The following is a 23,043-nucleotide window of genomic DNA, read 5'->3' on the forward strand; positions in this document are numbered from 1 at the left end:
ACCTGTGTAATCTGGGCACTTGAATAAACCAGACCTGCATTCCTATGTAAAGTTAGCCTGTGTCACCTGACATGTTTCATTTATGGAGTGAAGGACCAATAGTCATCAAGTTACAACAATAAAATAATGACTCCACATTTTTTGTAATCTGTTAAAAAATGCAGATTAGTATAACTTAGATTTACATTATTGTCAATCATTTTAACTTCCTTAGGTAAACCTCAAAGTGATTTGTAAACCTCAAAATGATTGGCCAATCTTATTGGACTAAAGAAATGTAGAGGGGATATGCCTATTGTCTCCTTATTACTGTAAACACTGGGTAGTTTTATACTGGTCAATACAGAAGGTAAACACAAGTCTGATGGAGGACTGACTTGTGTACACAGCTCTGATACTGTAGAACAACATCACATGTGTTGGCTAGCAAGCTAAAGAGTCCATCTCCTCCCACAATAAACATTACATAACACTGACCACTGGTCACTTTCACCTTTACAGACCAAATCACAGAACAAAGCCAGTAGGACACATCCTTGATAAATCCACTAAGAGACATGTACACAGACTTACAGCTCTGTGTCAATATGTTTATTGGTAGCAGGGGTGTCACATTTGACATAACCAGTGTTACACACTGATAGACCACTGCAAGTTAAAATCTGACCAAGAACCTTATCACACCTGATATAAACCAGTCGAAACATCACCACAATAATAAACCACTGAAATATCACTGCACACTGATTAACCACTGAAATATCACTGCACACTAATAAACCACTGAAATATCACTGTATATTGATAAACCACTGAAATATCACTGCACACTGATTAACCACCGAAATATCACTGCACACTGATTAACCACTGAACTATCACTGCACACTGATAAACCACTGAAATATCACTGTATATTGATAAACCACTGAAATATCACTGCACACTGATTAACCACCGAAATATCACTGCACACTGATTAACCACTGAACTATCACTGCACACTGATAAACCACTGAAATACCACTGCACACTGATTAACCACCGAAATATCACTACACACTGATTAACCACCGAAATATCACTGCACACTGATTAACCACCGAAATATCACTGCACACTGATTAACCACTGAACTATCATTGCACACTGATAAACCACTGAAATATCACTGCACACTGATAAACCACTGAAATATCACTGCACACTGATAAACCACCGAAATATCACTGCACACTGATAAACCACCGAGATATCACTGCACACTGATTAACCACCGAAATATCACTGCACACTGATAAACCACTGAAATATCACTGCACACTGATAAACCACTGAAATATCACTGCACACTGATAAACCACTGAAATACCACTGCACACTGATAAACCACTGAAATATCACTGCACACTGATAAACCACTGAAATATCACTGTATATTGATAAACCACTGAACTATCACTGCACACTGATAATCTGATTAAATATCACTGCACACTGATATTAATAAACATTCCAACTGTTATATCATACCTGGTTTTACCCTGTATTCCTCTCTGATGTCCTGTGAAGGATCAGATGAAGAGATTTAACATCCTGTTTTTTTGTCATTGTTATTTACCTGTGACATCTCTGTTGACTTATCATATCCTCTTTCCTTCTGCGAGATATCACTGTAATTATTGTGTAAACACTTTTTGAATTGCAACAGAAATTTGACATTTATTGTAAAACTACACTTATTGTAGAACACTTACACAATGATAACAGAGCATAGATTTAAAACAATAGCTGGTTCTTTGGTGAGAATTTGTCCTCCCTGTGTAAAGTAGTATTGTGATTAATTTCAGCATTTGCCTTCTCTTCCTCAGAAAATGATGATGTGAATTGCTATCAAAGACGGATGACCTAACTAGTACCATTGTTTCATTCTTTTTACAAAGGTAAGTCTTTGATCTGTGTCGGCACAGGTGTGCTCTTCCAGTTGTCTCACCTAACTTTGACAGGCAACTGCTGTTGATGCTGGCTTTGTTGTTTAACTGGCATCAGATCAGGAGTTCCCAGATGTTTCCCTATCTACCTTTGTATTAGTATCTATAAGTACACAGTTTAGAACATTCAGTACTTGTTGACAAGGAAACAATTTTTTTTTGTCGTAAGAGAAAAATGTTTATGTAAATGAATTGAGTTGTTTATTATTATGCTACAGTAACAAAGACAGAAGATGGCATTCATTAACTGGGTGTTATTTACTGCCAGACAAATAGTGTTTACAAGTGTCTCTTTGTTTACCTGTAATCAGTGCCTTGTTTACCTGTAATTACTAAAGTACCTTTTGTACACTATTCCCTTAAGTAAAACAATATGTCCCAAAGTCCATTTATAATTTTCATGTGATTTACAATGACTTGCCAACTTGTTGGAATTTTTTGTAACTTGTGTTACTGACCTGGAAATATACAGTATAGAGAACTATCTATCTAGAACATCTCCATACTCCTTGTTTTCTGTTTGACTTATATTTACGTAGATTTGAATAAATTGAAATAAATATTCAAATGTAAATATTTCAATGCTTTGAAAATGTAATATTTTGTTAACTGAGATAATAAAAAATTCAATTTATTTGTAAATAGCAATTAAGATAAATGCATTTAGTACAAAAAAATGGAGTTTGAATTGAAAATGAACTTTGCAAAAAATTACTTATGAAAGTGTTATTATTTGATAAATATTGGATTCCTTGCTGATCAAATATTCATGTACATTAAAATTTGAAAGTGCTGTCATATAATTTTTATGTGTCTGAAGGAGAAAAATATAAAAAGACGCTCAAATTAAACTCTAAATCACTCGAGATATTCAAACTACATCATTAACCAAAAAAGGCCATCAGAAAATTTATACCTGTAATTAGTTAGTGAACAAGATCACAGGTGAGTAAAGACGTACAGGATTCAGGTAAAACTGGAGACATGTGATCGACTAAACATTCCGAACAGCCTAGAAATAAATTACTGTGTCACATGTTGTCTAATTCATAGTTAATTAAAGGGTATAATTAGTCAATTTTAATAGATAATTTCAGAGCTTTCCACGTTTTGGCCCTGACTGACCCACAATATGTGGTCTGGCAGGTGAACCCATGCCTCTTCAGGTCTGTTTGGGAATCAAAACCCTGACGTCTAGGAGAAAGGTGCACTGACCACCATCATCACACTGTCTCATACTTAACAGTTCCCTTGTTCATTTCCATGCAATCAGTATATTTGGTACTTGACAGAGAAATTTTTTTTTTTACAGGTACCACCTGAAAAATTAAAATAAATGTAATCTTACTCAAATATGATTTTTTCAAAAAAGTGCTTTAAGCATTTGCATCATTTGTAGTATAACATAAAATACTTTATTTACAAGAGGATTTCTTTATCATATCTAAAGCACCAGGCCCTTGGGCCTTACAAGTTGTATTGGGGGTAATTGTGAAGCAAGGCAGTTAATTTCCTGTGTGCACACCCATGCTAATGACTACCTGGGGTGCCCTGCTCAATTTGTGTTAAGTTGAAGCCTGAGAAAAATTTCACCTGTAATTAACAGACAGGTATGAATCTGAGTAAACAGGGCTTCAGTCAGGTGATATAATGGTGTAATCTAAAGTCTACAGGTGATGAGACCAGATAAGGGCAAGGTCATGATGTGGTCAGTTATATACTATGTACAGGTGAGTTAATTAGTGTGTACAGGTGAGCTAATCACTGTCTCAGGTAGGCTATTACCTTATCTTACTTAAGATTACTGAAGGGAAACGTGTTTGATCCCTTGGTCTGTGACGTGGGGCCAGGAAGGAACTGTTAGACAATGGTTAAAGTAAATCTGGGATAGGGATTACTGGCAAAATAGGAGTTGTATCTGTCTCTAATCCAGGTAAACATGGAGTTATTTATAGAACAGATACCTTATCAGGGAGAGTGGAGATGGGCTGGTGTGTACAAAAGATGGCCCCTAATCAAATACATGTCTAAATTGATTGATTTTACTGTGTATTTATCTAGTTCTACAGATTATATTCAGGTTACAAGTTTAAACAATTATAAAGTAAGATATGAGGTGAAATTGTTATCAAAACAATTCTGACATCAACAAAATTAAAGCCTTTCCAAAATATTCTTACTAAAAATTCAATGGATAAATAAATAAATAAGTAAATAAATAAATAACCAGACAGGGTTAATGTTTATTATACTGCCTGATAAATATCTTTTAAAAATCATTGTAGATAAATGTACATGATTATTGGTGGGAAATTCACATTTTATTTATGATTCAAACATCGATTATTTTTTATGTACGATGCAGTTCAGGAGAGTAGAAAACCCTGATTATTTGAGGTAATAAACAGATATGTCTTGTATTACAACTTTCTATAATTTGCCGGAGTCTGTTGTGTGTTTGTATTTATCATAAAACATGTTAGGCATATTTCGTCTTATTTATGACCCTGTGTGCACATAGCCAATAATATATAAAATTTATCATCAAATTTGTCAAAGGCGAGGTTTGGTAACAGAGCCCCTGTGGCAGCCTCCAGCTCCCTGGGGATTTCGCCTCCCTGGACTGTGTAGCTACGATAGCGGGGTTAGACACTCAAAATCAATACCACTGCAAAATGTGTCAGTTAGGAATGTCAATCGTCGTAGCTCCGCCCATTATTAGGCGGAGCGTATTGTGTTTACATGGATAAACCATGGTATATGCCACGCCTCTTTCGACCAATCAGCACCCAGAGAAGCCGTTACAGTTGGTGGCTGACAGCGGCTCGCTCGTGATCTGTCAGCAATGTAGATTGCAGGTTGTGAGATAGTACACCGCGAAACATTAGGAATACACAGTACCCTGTACTACTGTTAGTATCTGGAGTACCCACGATATTCCGGGATTTTAGCACCTACACGGCCTTAACCGCTAACGGACAGGGGAAACTGGAGGACTGTTTGAAGCTGTCACAGTGGAGATGCTTCTGTAGCCAGAAAGGCGGTAGCGGTTTATAAGGATACAATATATTATAGCGAGGCATCAGAGCAATACAACGTGTATTATAATAGCTGTGTTAACACTAATATATGGACTATCGTAGTGATCTGGATTAGTTTTACATGGAACCAATATCTTCTACTGTATTGATATTAAAATAGTGGGGATACATATGTTACACACGACCATTGTGAGATCTCCCATCCATGTGGAAAACCGCGTTTATTTACAAATTGTGAGACGGACAGCTCATACAACCCGGACCAATAGTGTATTGTGATTATAAAGCTGCTGACCATTCCTTAAAGTGAAGAAAAGATTTGTTTGATTTCAAAAGCGGAGAGGTTACGTGTGTACGTGTCCGAAGCTTTTCATCTGGAAAAGTTATTATTGAATTATAATAGGAAATATTATCGGATTATTCTCGATACAGAGGGATTTATATGGCTGTTCGTCTATGAGCAGATGTGAATGTATCAAGTAAGTAAATGGACGAGAGAGGTCATTTGTAGTACTCGTGGATTAAATACCTGTGTTTGCCTGTGAGCGTTCTATACGGTATACATTTGTATAGTGATGTTGGACACAAGGTTACAGAGGTTGTTTTTTATGTGGAAAAAAAAATCCGCCCTTTTTTCTCTTTCCTGAGAAGGATGTGTTATCTGTGGTCCTTTGAAATACAAGTATCGTTATCTCTGGCTATCTGGTCCGGGATTTACAAAACTAAGTGGATTGAATGATTCTGACAGAAAGTCTACTTTCCAGGGGTTGTTTTTAGCGGGACTGTATTACCCCAGGTCAAACGCACGGTCGAAGCTCGTCTCTGCTGTAGAGGTCTTGTTTTATATAATAGATAAATATATGGGTCTGTATATACATAATAAAAATGTTTTAACAGGGCTTCAGGAAAAACAATAAAAGGGACGAAGGATAGATTTCTTGGGTATTAAGAAAAGTGTTGAGATTCTGTGACAGAACATTTCTTTTTTTACACTGTAAGTTGGCTTATGTCAATGGTATTTACTGAACTTTTCAGTTTTTGAAAATATCAAGAAAGTTGACTGGAGATTTAATTCAACATTAAAGTGTTTAATAAGAATGTAAAAAAGGAGTGGATGGTGAGTGTGGTATTGCCTCGGGTTTAAATTTTTGATGGAATATTCATCATTATAGGGGCTCCATTTTGAATCTTTTTACATAAATTTAAAAAAGAAGTGAAATCCTGTTATAGAATACATTATTGTTACAATCACAAAAACTTGATTATCCTATTAATTTAAAGCCATTCGTACCCCCCAGTGGCATATTACAGAGCCAAGCTGATTGTCTCCGACAAGTATCTCCAGTGCCATCAGGCCTGCTAGCCTCTTTAACAGCCTCCAATCTTACACGTTCTTACGTCACATTCAGAGTTCAATTTCATTTATTTAATTTTTTAAAAAGTTTTTTTGAATAAAAAAATTCCATTTAAAACTATAATCGTTGGACACAATTTATTTTCATTAGTCATGTGAAGTTTGTGTTTTCATCTTAAAAACTAGTTTAGTTTTTGCTTTTGAAAGCTCTGAGAAGATTGACTAGACTGGAACAGAATGATGATTATTTGACTTAATTATTAATTACATCTTACACAAAAATAGACAACACGTACTTGTTGAGGTTTTGTGAATTGTGATGCATTCCTGTATCACAAGGTAGGTTTTTATCTCGGATCATCCTCAAAGTCTCTGCCCGTGTAATTCAGTCAGTGTTTTATCACGTCAAGTCATCATTAAAACTTTTGGATGACCCTGATGTGTTTAATTAAATGAGGTGTTAAGCCTTGTTTTATCGCTTATCCAACGAGAAAAATTAACAATTTACAAGGATAGAGAAAAAACTTGAGATTTCACAAATTAACATCGTTAGAATTTTTTTGAAAACAACACACCAAAAACATGTTCTAACTGTGTACTTTAAGCTCTTGTGTAATTCCCAGGCCTTCAACTACAGAAAAAAATTAATTAGTCGGATGTGAAATGAAGTTAGGTATAGGCCTCTGACTAACACAGTGAAGGTTTGTTGTACTGAGGAATGGTATGATGGTGAACAGCACACGCAAACTCTAGTTCACTAATGATGTTAAGCTCTATGATTGCGAGATTTTTCTAATTTATAGATAGATATATGGAGGTTGTTCGTATAAAGAATTGGAACAAATAAATGATAATCAATAGACCTGTTCTACAGATAAGAGACCAATATGCAGAAACAGCTTATGAATGGCAACTCAATTTCTAAGAATTGTTTTTTATGAGGCGAGTGTGATAATGTTATAATAAAATTTGCCTGTGGTTCTCATTAATTCTGTAGTAGGTGATCACAGAGATAAGGCTACAATCACTGTCTGCTGTTCATAAAATAGTAAAGGTGAGAAGCAAATGTTAGACACAAAGTAAGAGCAAGCTTTTCAGTCAGTACAGTATTGGTAGTAAAGAGTTTTAACAGTTTTCACAATAATAAATTTGGCAATTGTTTCTCTTGGAGCTTGACGATTTGTTAATTCTGAGATTTTTAAAGTACAGACATGAAAATAATGAAGTGAATTATTTTTATCATCAGTTATAAACTGTACACGTTCTGTGGAAGAATTTAGTGATGACAGAAGTATGCGGCACCTATTTCTGATTCTGAACCATCCTACGTGATGACATGTATATTGTAAATATGAATAAATTAGGAGAATCCCCAACTTCCTGTATACGTTAGAGATGACAGTTATGTGTACACATGTAGTTGATTGAAAAAAAAATAAAATCTTACATTTACTTGAGAAATGTTTTGGAATGATTTTTATATAAAACATTCTTTTTGTTTCTATGAAAACAATCTTTAATAATAAATTAATGTTTTTGTTCCAAGATCTGAAATATTTTGTCTGAGGCTAGAAATAGATATCACTGACTTTTTCGTAATTTTACGTTGAGGAACCTGTTAATTTGATTAATAAGCAGATAGCAGAGGTCTTGCTCTGTGTCGCCTTTCATAGCAAAGCGCTCTGCTGTCACAGAGGTTCATTTAAACATTTAACACGCTTTCTAGAGAAGCTTGATGGAGTAAATAGGAAGCTGGAACAGGGATGACGAGACAATTGTTCTATCGATTTCTGGGTAGAATGTGATAAGGAGGAGGTGGGTGGGGCCCCAGTAGGGTACAAAGACAATTCAAGGTTGATCTTTTGTCGACCGGTCCACACTTTAACAAAGCTGAGAAGGGTAGATGGGTGAGGGGCACAAATGGGGATATCCAATTGGTAACCTTTAGGATAGAATGTCCTAATTTTATTGATTTCGGTGTCCGTACAAGGTGTGAAAGAGGTTTGTTTTGTGATCGTGTATTGATTCTCACAGGATTGTAGTGTATGTAATGTCTTACTGTGATTGTCAAGTGTCAAGTATTGATCGCAAGAAAGGACAATATCTTGCAAGGTGAAGGGGAAAATTTGCATGAGTGGAGACTTGGGTTCCAGTCTAACTTAAGCAGGTGTTTTTAGGACGAACAAAATGGCATGCTTTTAGGAATCTCTGTTTCAGAGGGAGACAAGGACTCTGTAGCTGATTTGTAACAGACTAGTTTCTAGGAATCTATGTCTTATGATGATTATAGACATACTGATATCTTAGACTTTGTATGTGGGTGAATGAATACCTGTCTAAGGTTGAATGTAATCTTGTATTTAAAGGTTGAAATGTGACAATGGTCTCGGGAGCATGTTGCATCTTTGTGTACATTTCTTAGATATTTCTGTTTCTGCTGTCAGGGAGATGATATTTATTTGAGCGAGTATTTATTTAGGGTAAAATAAGTGACTGGTTTTAACTGAAACTCTGTCTGAGTGTGAATGAGAGGGTTTTCCTGGATGGTCTGATCATAAAATATTGATCTGTTTGACAAAGTATGGAAGAAAAGGGTAGCCAATATCCCTAGTTCATTACGGTCCCTAATCACCCTCAGAACATCTAGTTAGGAAGTGAAATGAAGGGTATGATAACAAAGTAGGGCCAGGAGTTTAGGGGACTCGGAGGGGCTCCTAGGGATAATCAACTCCATAAGTGTGGAGAAGAGCTATAGGGGTCCGTATACTGAACACCTACATCAAAGCCAACAGCACACACTGTTGTTATTGAAAATTAATTAATATGGTACTGTGACCTGAAATGAAAGAGATGTACACTGGGTATTTGGTCCCTTCTGCAGTATCATAACACTACCATCCTCCTGGGGAGGGTGTCAGACTCCAGTGTGTCATCAGGGACGGCTAGGCCAGATTAAGGTCGGTTTGTCAAAGGACCAAATTATACTATTGTTGTCATATAGAATCATGGGCATGTGTTCATCATAGGGTTCAAAATATTATCAAATGGATTTCAGTCAGCCTGGATATGCCAGTTTGTTTGATCTGGATGGGAAATACATATTTTGTAATTCATTCTTTACACAATTTCAAATGTTGAACAAAATTTCATGGAACTGTGCTGAGCTCTGCAAAATACATCATAGTATCACATTTGCTTCACAGCTCAAGGAAAATATAGCGTACTTGATTTTCTTGAATCACTGTTTTTTTTTTTATCAAATTTGAACAAAGAAAAGCCATACTGATAAGCTAGCTCTGTAAATTCAATAACAGCCTGGCATGTATGGGGACAAATTCAATAAGTGTTTCATGTTTGTTGTTGGTGTACAGAACTGATGATGACTTTGGCAGACCCAGGCTTTGGAGGGGGTTAAATGGGAGGGATAATTAGACTGGAAGGGGTGAAAAGAGGGGATGGGGTAGTAGAGTGCTCTGGTAAATTCAAATTGTATAGTTATTGGTTACTATGGTTATAACCTGGTTACCTCAGAATAACAACTTGGTTACAGATATTTAACCAGGTTACATTTGTATTTTTTTGTATTCAAGTTAGGAATTTACGAGATTCAGTTGAGATATGTTAATGATGAATGTAGGGTGTCCTAAATTGTTAAAGTACACGATGTCTTCATGGCAGAGAGTCCCATTGGCCATTACTTTGGCATCCACAGCTAAACCAGGGTCCTATATTCTACCAGTGCATCCTTTAAATCCAGCCATCGGAAAATGTTCCAATTACTAGATGATAACATATATATATGGAGGATGTGGTCCCAGGGTATGTCTTAATGTAACGTTAGGACTGTACGTTGGTAGTTCCAGCTCACTCCCCGTTAATTAGCGCTATTGTTACTGGTACAACAACAATCCATGCATCAAGAATCCTATCATTAACGTAATGGTCGAGTTTTGTACAAAACGTGCATCACTTAGATAAAACAATCCAGCAATCTTTGGACATGTGGCTGGGAATCGGTCCTGTACTAAAGTGACCAGTCATAAAACGTATTTGGTCGAAGATCACCGACATGAACAGGATTTGGTCGGTCAGTGGGTACAGATATGAATCATTTGATGATGTAGATAACAATGGACATTTTCCAGTGGACATATGTTTTTGACTGTTAGTGAAGGAATGGTAACACTCAACGGTGCTTTGTGTTTCCTTTTGTACATAGGTATGTACACGTGCAAGGCACATGCTCTATTACATGTGGTATTCAAATAGCAGAGAACACACATTTGCCAAAAACAAAAAGATAAGAATTAAAATATGGCACCAATATTGGAGATACGTTTCTGGTGATTGGTACATGTGTTTTCTAAGGAGACTTGCATACCACAGCATTTTACTGTGGATTCGGGATAAACGGTCATTATCTCCTGTCGTAATAATGCATGTTTAAATACGAAGGAATAAATACGGAAAAATGCCAAAAACATTATTTACTTTCTGATTGGTCCAACAACCTAAATGATTTCAAAATAAGACAGAGTTGTCCAAACGAAATTAATGACAGAATGGGCATCCTGCCTATGGCTGATCTTTTCGTGATATTTTGTGTGAACGATAGTTCTTAAAAGCAGTAATTGGTTTGTCTATACCACAGTTTCTTATCCTTCAATCTTGAAAAAATGGGATCGTAATAAAAAAAAACGGAAAAGGGAAAGCTGAGGATAATAATTAATTCATGTTTAATGTTGTGTAAGAAGACTGTAGACTTCAAACATTTTTATGACCTAGACTTATCTGATGATTTACAAGCACCTCACTGATGGCGAGTAGATACCTTAGCAAACATATGTTGTGAGAAAAGTATATGGTCGCTCTAATGTTATGAAGGAAATGAGATGTAAAGAGTTTAATTGTACAGATTTATGTAACCAGGTCAAAGGTTAAATATCCACAGAATTATACTGTCAGAGACCTACCATTTTCACCAGAATTTTCTCCACACTAAACAGTTTGAGGTTAATTTGTTAATCCTTCCACCCCTATAAACTGTTTTTGGAAAATGCCAGGTTAATGAAAGGTTAGATACAATTTGTGTAATCAGGGGTAGGGTGGGATAAGAACTGTGTAATTACTGTAGTTGTATTACGAGCCTGGAGATGGTAAGCTACACAAGTATGCTGTTATGTCTCCATACTTATCAAGCCTATTATCAAAAATGAAATATAACAAAATACAGTATGATAAGAAGGAATTAAGTCTATATAGAGCCGGAGCCCCGGGTGTCTCGCAAACGTAGATACGTAGTGCCGGCCACTGTTCAGAGTTGATCTGCTGTTTAATGCAATAATGATTCTCTGTTAGCATCAGGGAGCCAGGTTCGACAGAAACTGTCTGGTTAGATTTGGTTTCCTTACCAAGTCCTTTCTTTAAATTTTATGATATAAATTTAAACTTTATATGAGACCCCAAGGTCTGTGATATATTTGGTATACATAGGTCTAGCTTATTACTTATAATACAGAAGATATATTCAACTTTATTTTTTGAGCCTGGAGTAAAAGCTGAGTGATACACAAATATCTGCCCCGTTTCCCCCACAACAATTATCTTTTTGCCGAGGGCCATTTTTGTTAAAATTTTTCAGATGATGAAATTAAGATACCAGCTTTACAACACAGTGTAAGTACTTCATCCTGCTTAGCGAAAGGTCGGTAAATTTAAATGGATTATCTATGTGTATGTAGATATCGCCAGTGAAATTTTACAGGACCAGAGGCAGAAAAACGCAATTATAACATGGATAACATCAGATTAAAATACGAAGTCGTGAATGATATCAGGATTCGTTTTTACATTTATTTAAAGAGGTACACCCCAGCGTTACTATCTGAAATCAAACCAGGAATTTAGAATCTTGGTGGAAGCGTAAAAGGTTTGTGTGTCAGTTTTAAATTTTAGTTTGTATCAGATTTTTCACATTTAAGTTAAAACTGTTCTGCTATGTAAGACATCTTAAGTTGACAATCCTGGTGAATTTGTATCTACCATATTTGCCTAGTGAATTCTCTTTTGTATGGCAGTGCAGGTAACATTTGTTGGTGTCAAACGCAACCCTTAATGCCAATCTGTGGTATTCCTGAATGCTTGGTCTCTGGAAAGCTTGATTGTTATATGACAATATTGTTATTAAAATCTGTGAAATAATACGGTTTCAAATATATAAAAAATCAATACAAACAGTTTCAAAGATAATAATGAACTCTTATTAAAATTTCATACTCTATTTATACAGAAATACTCCAGATGATATCACAAATGTATTAATATTGATATGTTTCCCGGTCATTCTACCATGTAGTGTTGTTGAAATTTGTTAAACTGAACAAAAAAAAAAATTGTAATGAAAATACAAAATCCTTACTGTTTTGAGGTGAAAAATTGTGTAAAAATTTCATTTAGAATTAAATACTTTGAAAAATTTCTAAGCTTACAAGGTAATGATTGAATAGGTAAATGTAGCTGTATTCGGTGCCCGACACATGAATACATTTATCTATAATTCATAATTCAGTCATTCACAGTCGATTGCCCTGCCAATTCTCAGTGCATACTTAATTACATTTAACTACAGTGAACATAATATCATACTTATCAGCTGAGAAATCATAAACGTTGAGTAGTCGTAACCATTGAACTATGAATTACAAAATTACTGTAGTTAATACATACGACCAAATAAGGAGGTCTTGGTGAGACTAGAACTATGATATAATGAATGGCTTTTCTGATTTATGTAACAGGACATTTATTATAAAGTTGGTAGTGTTGTAAGGCAGTAGACAGGAAATCAGAGTTTTTTTAATTGAATTTGCATAATTATGATCATGTACATAATTAATTAAGCATTGTGAATTTAACATACTTGTACAAAGTAGTATAAATAGTAACATATTTGGTCGGTACATGACTGTAATGCCACAGAACTGCTTTATTCAGTATGCATACAACTGCTCTTATATTGAGAAATGCTGATAAAGCATAAAATTTGTTTTATATATACAATATACTGGTACCCAAAAGTTTTCTAAAGTCTATTCAGTGTAGATATGGTAGGTTTTATAAAGAACCTTTGATTTGTAAAAGAAAGTCTTCTCATTTGCTCACATATCTCTTTCACTCTGAAGTTATGATATATGATTGAGTGGATAATGTTATGTGTTGAATCACTTTAAGATAAACAAAATTTGAAAATCTATTTTACTTACAACGAAGGGTTGGAGAGTATGTCTTACATAGGACTAGACAGTATATTTTACAAAGGTTAGGAGAGTATATATTACAATGTGTTGGAGAGTATATTTTACAAAGGGTTAGAGAGTATATTTTAAAAGGGTTAGGCAGTATATTTTACAAGGTTAGGAGAGTATATATTACAATGTGTTGGAGAGTATGTTTTACATAGGATAAGCCAGTATATTTTACAATGGGTTGGAGAGTATATATTACAAGGAGTATGTTTAACAAATGTTTTTGAGACGGAGTTTGAGAGTATACTGTTTAGAAAGAGTTTTTACACAGGATGGGCTAGGTTTTGTTGGTGCAGAGTTTTCGTCCTGAATGGTACTGGAATTATCTTTCATTAGTAGCCCCTATACAAAAATAGGGCACACTCAGAGTCCAGTAATAACATTGATTTATTACGTAAGGTCGTACATGGCCTCAACCTGGCAATCCAACACTTTGACACAGTGAACAAAACCTGCTATAATTAATTCATTGTGAATGTTAAAAATGCAAAAAGCCAGAATTCTCTTCCTATTGTTCGCGCTTTTTTCACAATATCATTTGGCACTCAGAAGCGCGCTTCTCTGTTATTGCTATTTTTGTCATCTGCTCGGTATTGATACACTCGAGTCTCCGCAGGTGAAAATGCTTTGACACCAACTAAAGAAAGCTAAAGAAATCGTAGACTTTGAACTAGAGGCAACTTGTACTTTAATTTATATTTATTTCATGGAAATAGTGTTTGTACGCAATTTGATGCATAAATTAAATCAATGTTTTTATAGACGAGGACATTTTATAATACTTTATTGAGTGGCTAAATTGGCAGATGTACTTTATAATTTGTTTGAATTCCAAATCATATGAATTGATGCTTTAGAATTATCAGTATCGTGGTACAGATCAATACTGCTGTTTATAAGTAATAAATTGTAGGAAGATATTTTATATACATGAGCTATTGACCATGTCGTGTAATGTTTACTGAGATAGTACATCAAATAATCACAAAGGGTTTGATCGACGTACGCAGGGTACAGGAAACCTGGGGTGGGCTAAACTCTTGAATTAAGTCAGTAATGTAGTAATGTAAAAAAAATGACTTTAGGAATAGGTTAGATTTTATACATCTATGCATAAAAATCACATAACCATTTTTCTTAAAATTGTTAAAAACTGACAACAAAAATAAAAATTATTTGTGAATATTCAGGTGGTTGATGATGGTATATTTGTGTATAGTGATAGGTAAACAGAAATGATATTGACATGTGTCAGAGCGTGTGTCACTAAAAGTCTTGTTTCCTGTTTAGAAGGTCCTCTGTGTACATTAATCTTAGACACTGATGTCCATACTGGTCACTTTCTCTGTCCAGCCTGTCAATACTTAGCATTGTGTGGTCAAGCTATTGGGTGGTCAAGTCCTTCATATTACCACATACACGACCATTATCATTAATTCATTGTTTCTTAATGACTAGAATTTCTATAGTATTTTGCTGTACTGTATATTTCACGACTCTTTGGCCCTTGATAGTTACTAAAGGCTTACAAAGGTTAGATATTTGTCGGGATTATTAATTGCTATTTTATTGAATAAATATGAATTAATTAATGTTTGTAATGATTAAGTGATGTACATTCAGTCCATTATAGAGTCTTAGTGACCACCACACCAGTGTACATACATCTTGTCCATTAGAGCTGATGTAACCTTCTGTAATAGGCCTGCCACAGAGAGGTCAAGCTGTAGGAAATGGTCAGCATATGATACTGTCCAGTGGTTGTAGGATGGCATCACTTATCACTGACCATTGTGTAACAGATCCTGACTCTCTACATGGGTTCTTTCTGACACAGTGTTTAGAAACTCAGCTGTAACAAAACTTCCAGATCTGACCCGGAATTCCTGTGAGCTACACTTTATCTTCAGGCAACAGTTTTTAATTCTATGTTTCAGCTGAATTTTGTTATAAAAAGCATTTTGTATATGGTTAATGAAATGTATGATTTTACCATTAGCAACAAGAATTTAAATTGGACCTTTCATAATGGAGTGAAATAGATTGATAGGAATGTAAGATGGACATAGTTTAGGGATGAATTTTAAGCAGAATTCAGTAGGTATATGGTACACATGCAGTACATGTTGGCATTCACCATCACATGACATAATACAGCAGATGTTGTAGTTATTTATAGCTCCCAAGGGAGTTCCCAGCCCCTCAACAGACATGTTGGTATGTGTACACATGCTTTGCATGTCTGCCTCTTTCTCTACTGGTATATTCTTCCATCCTTCTGTCTGTCTCTCCTCTACCTGTCTATTTGTCTGTTTTTTTAAATTCAGTTTTTTTCAATCTTTTTACTGTCTCTTTATCTGTCTTTTTTTTCTGATCTGTCTATCTCAGTGTGTCTTTATGCATTTCTTTATTATTCTTCCCTCTATCTCTTTCTGTCTCTTTTGTCTGTAGTTGTTCTTTCTTTGTCTATTCCTTTCAGTCAGTCTGTCTTTCTTTTTTACTATGTCAATCTGTCTGTCTCATCACTGTTAATGTCTCTGTGAATAAATTATCTAGATAGTCTCTAATGATTTAAATTAATCAACTTGGCAGTACATGTAAATAATTTCACTATAGATGTGTAAATATTTGCTATCAATTGTTACATATACAGCTCAAAAACTAATTTCATTTCTGGATTGATATTATGCATCACTTGATGTCGTATTTCTCTACTGGGAAATTCAGGATGTTTAGTGTGCATCAGTTTACGTATTTATGGTTAACATTTGCCTACGCTATTTATTTACTTTTTTTTTGAAAGTTTTCATTTTTGCTCAAAGTTAATTCAACCTTACATTATGATATTTACGGTAAGAATTGATATTGCAGGTTTGATTTACAGTCTTCTCTCTTTCTATTTCATTCTTTCAGCAATCCCCATGCACAGATTGTTGAATTAAAAGCTGTTGCACTGTATTAATATTTCAAAATGTATCAGAAACCTATGTATGTTGTAGTTATACCTAATATTACATTGTATTTTGAAGGGCTATAGCTCAGTCGATTGGTAGAGTGCAAGGCTTAATTAAACCTCAGTTGAAGATCCAAGATCTGTCACTTGACAGTCACTATTACTATGGGGTGTTTAAGTTTCTCGGCAAAGTCTGTTTTGTGCTGTTGTCGTTTTGTCTGTGGGCAAAGTATTATATCCTAATTACTTGTTAAGTGAGAGTAAGGAACAAAGTATTGTAAAGGAGACTCCGCGTTTGGTTGTTGATATGATAATTAACCTAGTAAACAAACAACAAACAAACAACAGTTTATTGGTGTGGTACTTTGTAAGTTATGTTGCGGACATAGCCTGTGGGTTTTCTGTGATCCAGTTTATATACAGCCTGTGATCACCACAAAATATAAGTAAACTCTCCGATCTGTTTTAATGAACATCGTAAATGATTGTCAAGCCCTCCGAGATTTAAACAAATATAAAGATGATGGTACTTCAAAGGTAAATGGCTATGTTGAAATCTGTAACATTTCTGGTGTAAATGTGCCCTGTTTGTCTCTAGTTTATGGTCCAATCACAGAAGTAGGTAAATGTCTTTATTTGGCCATGTATCTATACATTTAGTGTTAACGGTCAAACACACTTGTTGACAGAATCAATTTAAATATCTTTAGAAATTGGATAGTGATCTGGGTAGGTTAGTGATTAGGGTATCTGTGAGGTTGTGACGTGTTTTGCCTGGTCAGCTTGGTTCAAGGACTGACTTTCTATCTGCAGGGTCAGATTTAAGTACAGGGATATAGGAGAGGATTTAATATTTGGTTACTGTCAATTTGTTTTTTTTGTAATGCTTTAAGTATATTTTGGTCAGTTACGGTCAGAAGTTACCCAGTTTTATTCATTTCTTATAGGGCGATCACTGATGATAGGTCAGAGTTGTTTCCCTTGTTGGATTCAGCAAAGCTGACCAGTTGACTGGTCAATGCTGTGGTCAAAGTCTGGCCTATCCTGTCTCAAGTAGGTAACATAACAGTGTTGTGATTTTATTTGGAGAGAAAATATTTTTATATGATAGTCCATCCAGTGATTGTTATGTCCAGCGATTGTTAACGTCCAGCGATTGTTAATGTGTTAAGATAAAGCACCAGAGCTTCACTCTTTATACCACATTGTACTGTCATGTAGTATCATGTTGTACTATCGTGACTAAGAACAGCCATACCTGGGCGTGTGGATCAGTGTTGACGTCTCATTATGACACCAAAGATTGGCTATTTCCGAAGTACTTTGATAATTTCTTATTGAACTGCTCTTGTGTCATAATCGTTATTCATAAGATTTGATGCTCTCTTGTCATGGAGGTGTGAAAGCTCGGACACCTGGGTTTAAATACTTCAGAATTCATTCAGAAATGTGTTGATCGGTTTTACGAGAATTTAACTTTTTCGTTTTGATGGAGGTAAAGAAAGTATACAATAATACAGCAGCCTGCGGTGTTTCCTTTCAGAGTCTGTACGTGTAAATAGACATCCTAGTGTGCTCATACGTTTAAATTAGCATTAAGCCTTGTTGGAGAGGAAAATGAACTTGTAGAATTCAGATAGAAATGTTTTGATGGTAGCAGTAGCAGCACTGTACCTTATGTAAAATATGTTTACACTTTTTCATGGGAAGAGAGTTTGTGTGGAGGCTATATAGTGCTGGGTAATTTAATTACCCGGCCGAGCTTTGTTGGTATAAACAAGAGAGTCTGGTGAAGCACTGACAGTCAGCAGCCTTCCAGTACATTTATATATATACTGGTACAGTACATGCGTAGCTTTAAGGGTCAGTTGGCCTGAATCTTATTTTTAACACCAATCTGTTTTCTTACAAAATTATCATCAGTACAAGGCCATTGACCTCTACAGCAATATGACCTCTGTGCATACTTGACCCTAGACATTTGTAGACATGTATGACATCTTCAGTCTTTGCAGAGGTAAGTCCAACATACATTTTGAAAAATAAAGGGATGAACAGCTGCCCTTTATAATTATGCTAATTGAAAAAATGTAATTTTTAAATAACTAGAGATAGGTGATATATAGTAGGTGATATAATTCTGGCCACAGCTTGGTTCCTTTCAGACATATGGTCATTGGTGGGAACAACTGGACATTACCAACCATCAATTGACTGTCTCTAGAGTGTTGTAGACAAACATTTTATCACCTCCTCAAATAGACTTACATAAGTCCCTCGCTGCCATGGAAACAGATTAGCTACCTAATGAATATTTTAAATATTGACCCATGGTCAATTATGCCCACACTTCCTGCTTGACCATGTGTGTTTAGTGGACACTAATGTCATTTCGACCTTCAAGGAGGGGAAAGGGACCAGACATATTACTGTAGTGTCCCTATGGTAAAAGTGTCTTCTAGGGATTTAGGGAATGTCTGATAATAACGTTTAACAATGCCAATGAAAGGGCAGAGAATAAATCAGTTTGTTTTGTTGTCTATAATTAGTCATAAACAGAACTCTCAGAGTATATATCTTATGGCCAAAAGAAGGGGCAAATGGGTTCAAGGGTCAAAGGGCAATAGATTTAATGTCTTATATTAAAATCATTTCATTATTAAGTAAGGAAAAAATAAGGAGTTTCAGGGTTTAGGAGATATGTTAACATGTGTAGTGAGGATTCAGGTCCCAATGGAAATTTGATATAGAACAAACATGTTGAGGATTCAGATCTCCATAAAAACTTCAGTTAAAACAAACATGGTCAGGATTCAGATCCCTATGGAAATATGAGATATTACAAACATATGGAGGATTCAGATCCCAATGGAAATTAAAGACACATTGTACATGGCAAATATGGGTTCAGATCCCAATGGAAATTTTGAAACTTGGCAAACATTTTGAAGATTCAGATTCAAATGACATGCATTCAACTTACCATGCTGGGAACACTGACTAATCATGCTTATTATATAAATTGAAATATGGAATCCCAATATACTTGTAAATGACAGCCGTGTGAACAACTCTCTCGTTGTCAATGAGCCTTGTAATAGGCCAAAAGGAAACAAGGACTTCATAAATATCTAAAACTTAACAAACACTTAGGTTTTACAATATTGTATAATTACTAGGCCCTTGAATATTTTACTGACATGCTAACAATACAATAATGCAACCCGCATTAGTTATGGTAATGTTGCTAATGATGAAATAATCAAAATATGATTTTCAACAATCATCAAATTTCAGTCACCAATCTACAATGACGGGGAAAAATTCAATAAACATCCCTTGACTATATTCTTTAGCACGATGGTCATCACAAAAGTTTGATTGAGGAGGCAAAGGGATTTCAGTCTGACAAAGGGACCCGAAGGGAGATTCAGTGTGTCTATTGTACCCCTTGTTTCAGATGATTGGTATAATCTCGTCCTTATCATTGTCAAGGGTTCGAGATTATAGTAGGGACAAATTCATTGTGTAACGGTCATATCAAGGAACTTAGATCTCGGTTAAAGAAACAAAACTGAGACAAGATGATAATTAAAATTGATAATAAGAACCTTCTCAAGCATGTTGTTCTAAATCGTCATTAATTACATTAAGAACCTAATTATCAGTCATGGTCACTGTTTTGTACAAGACAGGAAGAAAACAGCGTTGATTTGCTGGGTGTTTAGCAAGGAGGTACAAATCAATGCCTTTCAAGGTTTAAATAGAAGATAAAGAACATGCCCACTGGATTTCTGGTCCTGCCTTAAAATGACAGATGGTGATGGAGTGATAGACACAACCTTCACCTCCCTCCTTATATCAGTAGAATGATCCGGTTCAGACAATTGGATAGTTTATTTACAGAATGAGGTGGAGATGGTTAAATGATGAGAATTTATCCCTAGAAAGAGAGCTTGACTGGCCCTAGTTAAAAGTCTTTTTCATTATCATGATTAGTTTATTGTTTTTTTATTCATATTTCAATACAAATTTGTATTGAAAAAGACCAGCAAATTGTTTCTCAAAAAGGAGCCCATTCGGGAACCAGAATGTAAGCAGGATGACAATAACAAATCGGTGACGCTCCTTTCTGTCCTATCGTTAGAAGATGAAGTTACATTGTTGATGATAGCAGACAATAAAATCGTGTCTGGTCGTCCTTGGTGTTTGAAGACCTACCCCGAGGCTATCACTCCGAGAAATTAGTGTAAATAGTTTGGAATGAATTATTGATGGGGGTCGGGACCTGTTATACTGGTCTCTGATTGAGGTTTTCATCATTAAACTGTGTCTTGTTTAATTGATCCAGTTTGTCTGGTGAAGCTCTACTTCATTGTCAGTAAGGTGTGTCAGTCCTTGACCGAACTGACCATGACTGTGGTCAAAGCATCAGCTACTCCAAGGTCCACAAATCAATTAAAAGAAAAGGGATATTTTCAGTTAAGGATGTATGTGATCAATGGTAAAGATTGTATCTCTATTTCCTGAAGAGTTCTATGAGAAATCTGTCAGTTGTGTGGCATGAACAATGATATATATTTTGTTGTTAAAACAATTTACAGTATTTGAATTAACATTAATTAAAGAAATTAATTGCAACAAAATATAGGTACACAGAAAAAAATGTGAATTTGAAGAAAATGGAAAAAAAAATGGCACAGAAAGATTATGGCATGTTTCATGCAAGTCCATGTCATGTGTAAGTTAAAAAATGAAGTAAGATTCATGGATTTTTATGATAAAATCTAACACTAAGTCAATATCCTGACCATTGTCTATATATATTGGACTGGATCGGCAGTGAGTTTAATTACAGTGACAATTGAGTTGTGATTTAAATGATGAATCAATTGTTTTTGTTCTGTTACCATTCAATTACAACGGAAATCTTCACAGATTCATATCCAGATTGACCATGTGGGGGACTAATCTTAGAAAAGAATCACTTGTCCAACATCTGTGGGGTATTTTCCACTTAAAGACAATTTCTGACCGTTGTCCGGAGAAAGATGACCACTACAGCTGAACCTATCAGGTACAACAAGACGCAAACAATAGATCACTCCCTTGAGGAGCTGACTCTGAACAATGGTTGAAGAACGATCAGGTGTATGGTGAAGATCAGAGAATATTAATCTCTCACAGCGACAAGAATTTAATGAACATCGGCAGCGTATAAATATGACAATCAAATCTATCTTTTGGTCTAAACGTCCCGCGATCGGAGTGTCCGAGGCCTGTTTGATGACCAGTATGGACTCCGATCGTTACATAGGAGACATTTTCATATTGGAAGGACAGATGTCATGAATATGGTGAATTAAATGTTCATCTTGTACTGGCTACAAATTGAGAACAACCAGGACAGACGTGGGACATAACAAAGCACTATAAACTTCTCAATTTACGACTTTTACAAGTTTAGCCGCACTGAGACAGTAACGATGGTCGTCTGGAATCCCCCCTGGTCTAATTGTACACTACACAGGGCAGGATGACGTGCGAGCACTGGGGGTAAGGAGCAATAAACGGAAGATCCTCTGAGGTTTAAATCGCACAGTCATGGAATAACGATCACTTTTTTTTGTAGAATTAATCAAGCGATTATGTGAGGACATAATTGATGGAACAGCCACATAGCATGACAGTTTGGGGTGGAAATATCATAATTTTGATAAGGTTTTATACAAGTTTTTAAAAACTGAAGAAGACGACAATTAGGATCTATGATGGCATCTGTAATGTAGGTGATGGGAAGCAAGGGGAAGTGGAGGAGACTTAAACAAAGACGTAGCATTGCGTGGCGGGCGGACAGGCAGACACTAGATTTATGTGTAGTCCGGTATATTAAGGGTAGTGCGGCTCGCACTCACGCAAGCCACAGATTTATAATTATTCATTGTTCAAAAACAATGTCGCTAGGGTCTTAATCATTATCTCACTAAAGGATGGGCCAGGCCTGTAATTAGCAGTGACACCATCTTGCATGACACCAAGCCACACGACGACTGGAGTGAAGCACATGCTCGCACCTGACCACGGAACAGTATGGGACAACCTCCAGAAATGTGTTATTGTATGATGCCTTCCTAGCTTTTAGTGGAACACTACTAGACGGTTAGGACTTGTAGGTTTCCAGGGTTTTCCTTAGGTGACAGTTTTATATCTGTTCGAATTTTTTGGAGGATGTGACTTTGGTTACTATGGCAATAAGGCTTTAACATTCGTTTCTTGTGGGATAAGGGCACTTAAATATTCAAGGAATGGATCACTATTTTATTTCAATGTGTAATGCTGAAATTGAGATTTTCACCAAATGTTCTTTTTGCCTTCGACTTAAGTGCTCAGTATGGCTTGA

General features: G+C 35.7%; 1 protein-coding gene across 4 annotated transcripts in view; it reads left to right on the top strand.

The window, feature by feature from the left end:
• LOC132548086 (roundabout homolog 1-like) overlaps positions 1–23,043 on the top strand; it is a 140,477-nt gene that overhangs the window by 23,310 nt on the left and 94,124 nt on the right. For 3 of the 4 annotated variants that reach the window (XM_060211913.1, XM_060211928.1, XM_060211934.1), the window contains exon 1: positions 4,890–5,511. The gene's annotated coding sequence lies outside the window, so the exon portion shown is untranslated. Of the gene's footprint in view, positions 1–1,871; positions 1,944–4,889; positions 5,512–23,043 lie in introns of those variants that run through there. The other variant, XM_060211921.1, reaches the window with a different exon arrangement.

This window comes from Ylistrum balloti, unplaced genomic scaffold, assembly GCF_031769215.1.
Source record: "Ylistrum balloti isolate Yb309-2 unplaced genomic scaffold, AGI_CSIRO_Ybal_v1 Utg369614, whole genome shotgun sequence".
In the NCBI taxonomy this organism is placed as follows: domain Eukaryota; kingdom Metazoa; phylum Mollusca; class Bivalvia; order Pectinida; family Pectinidae; genus Ylistrum; species Ylistrum balloti.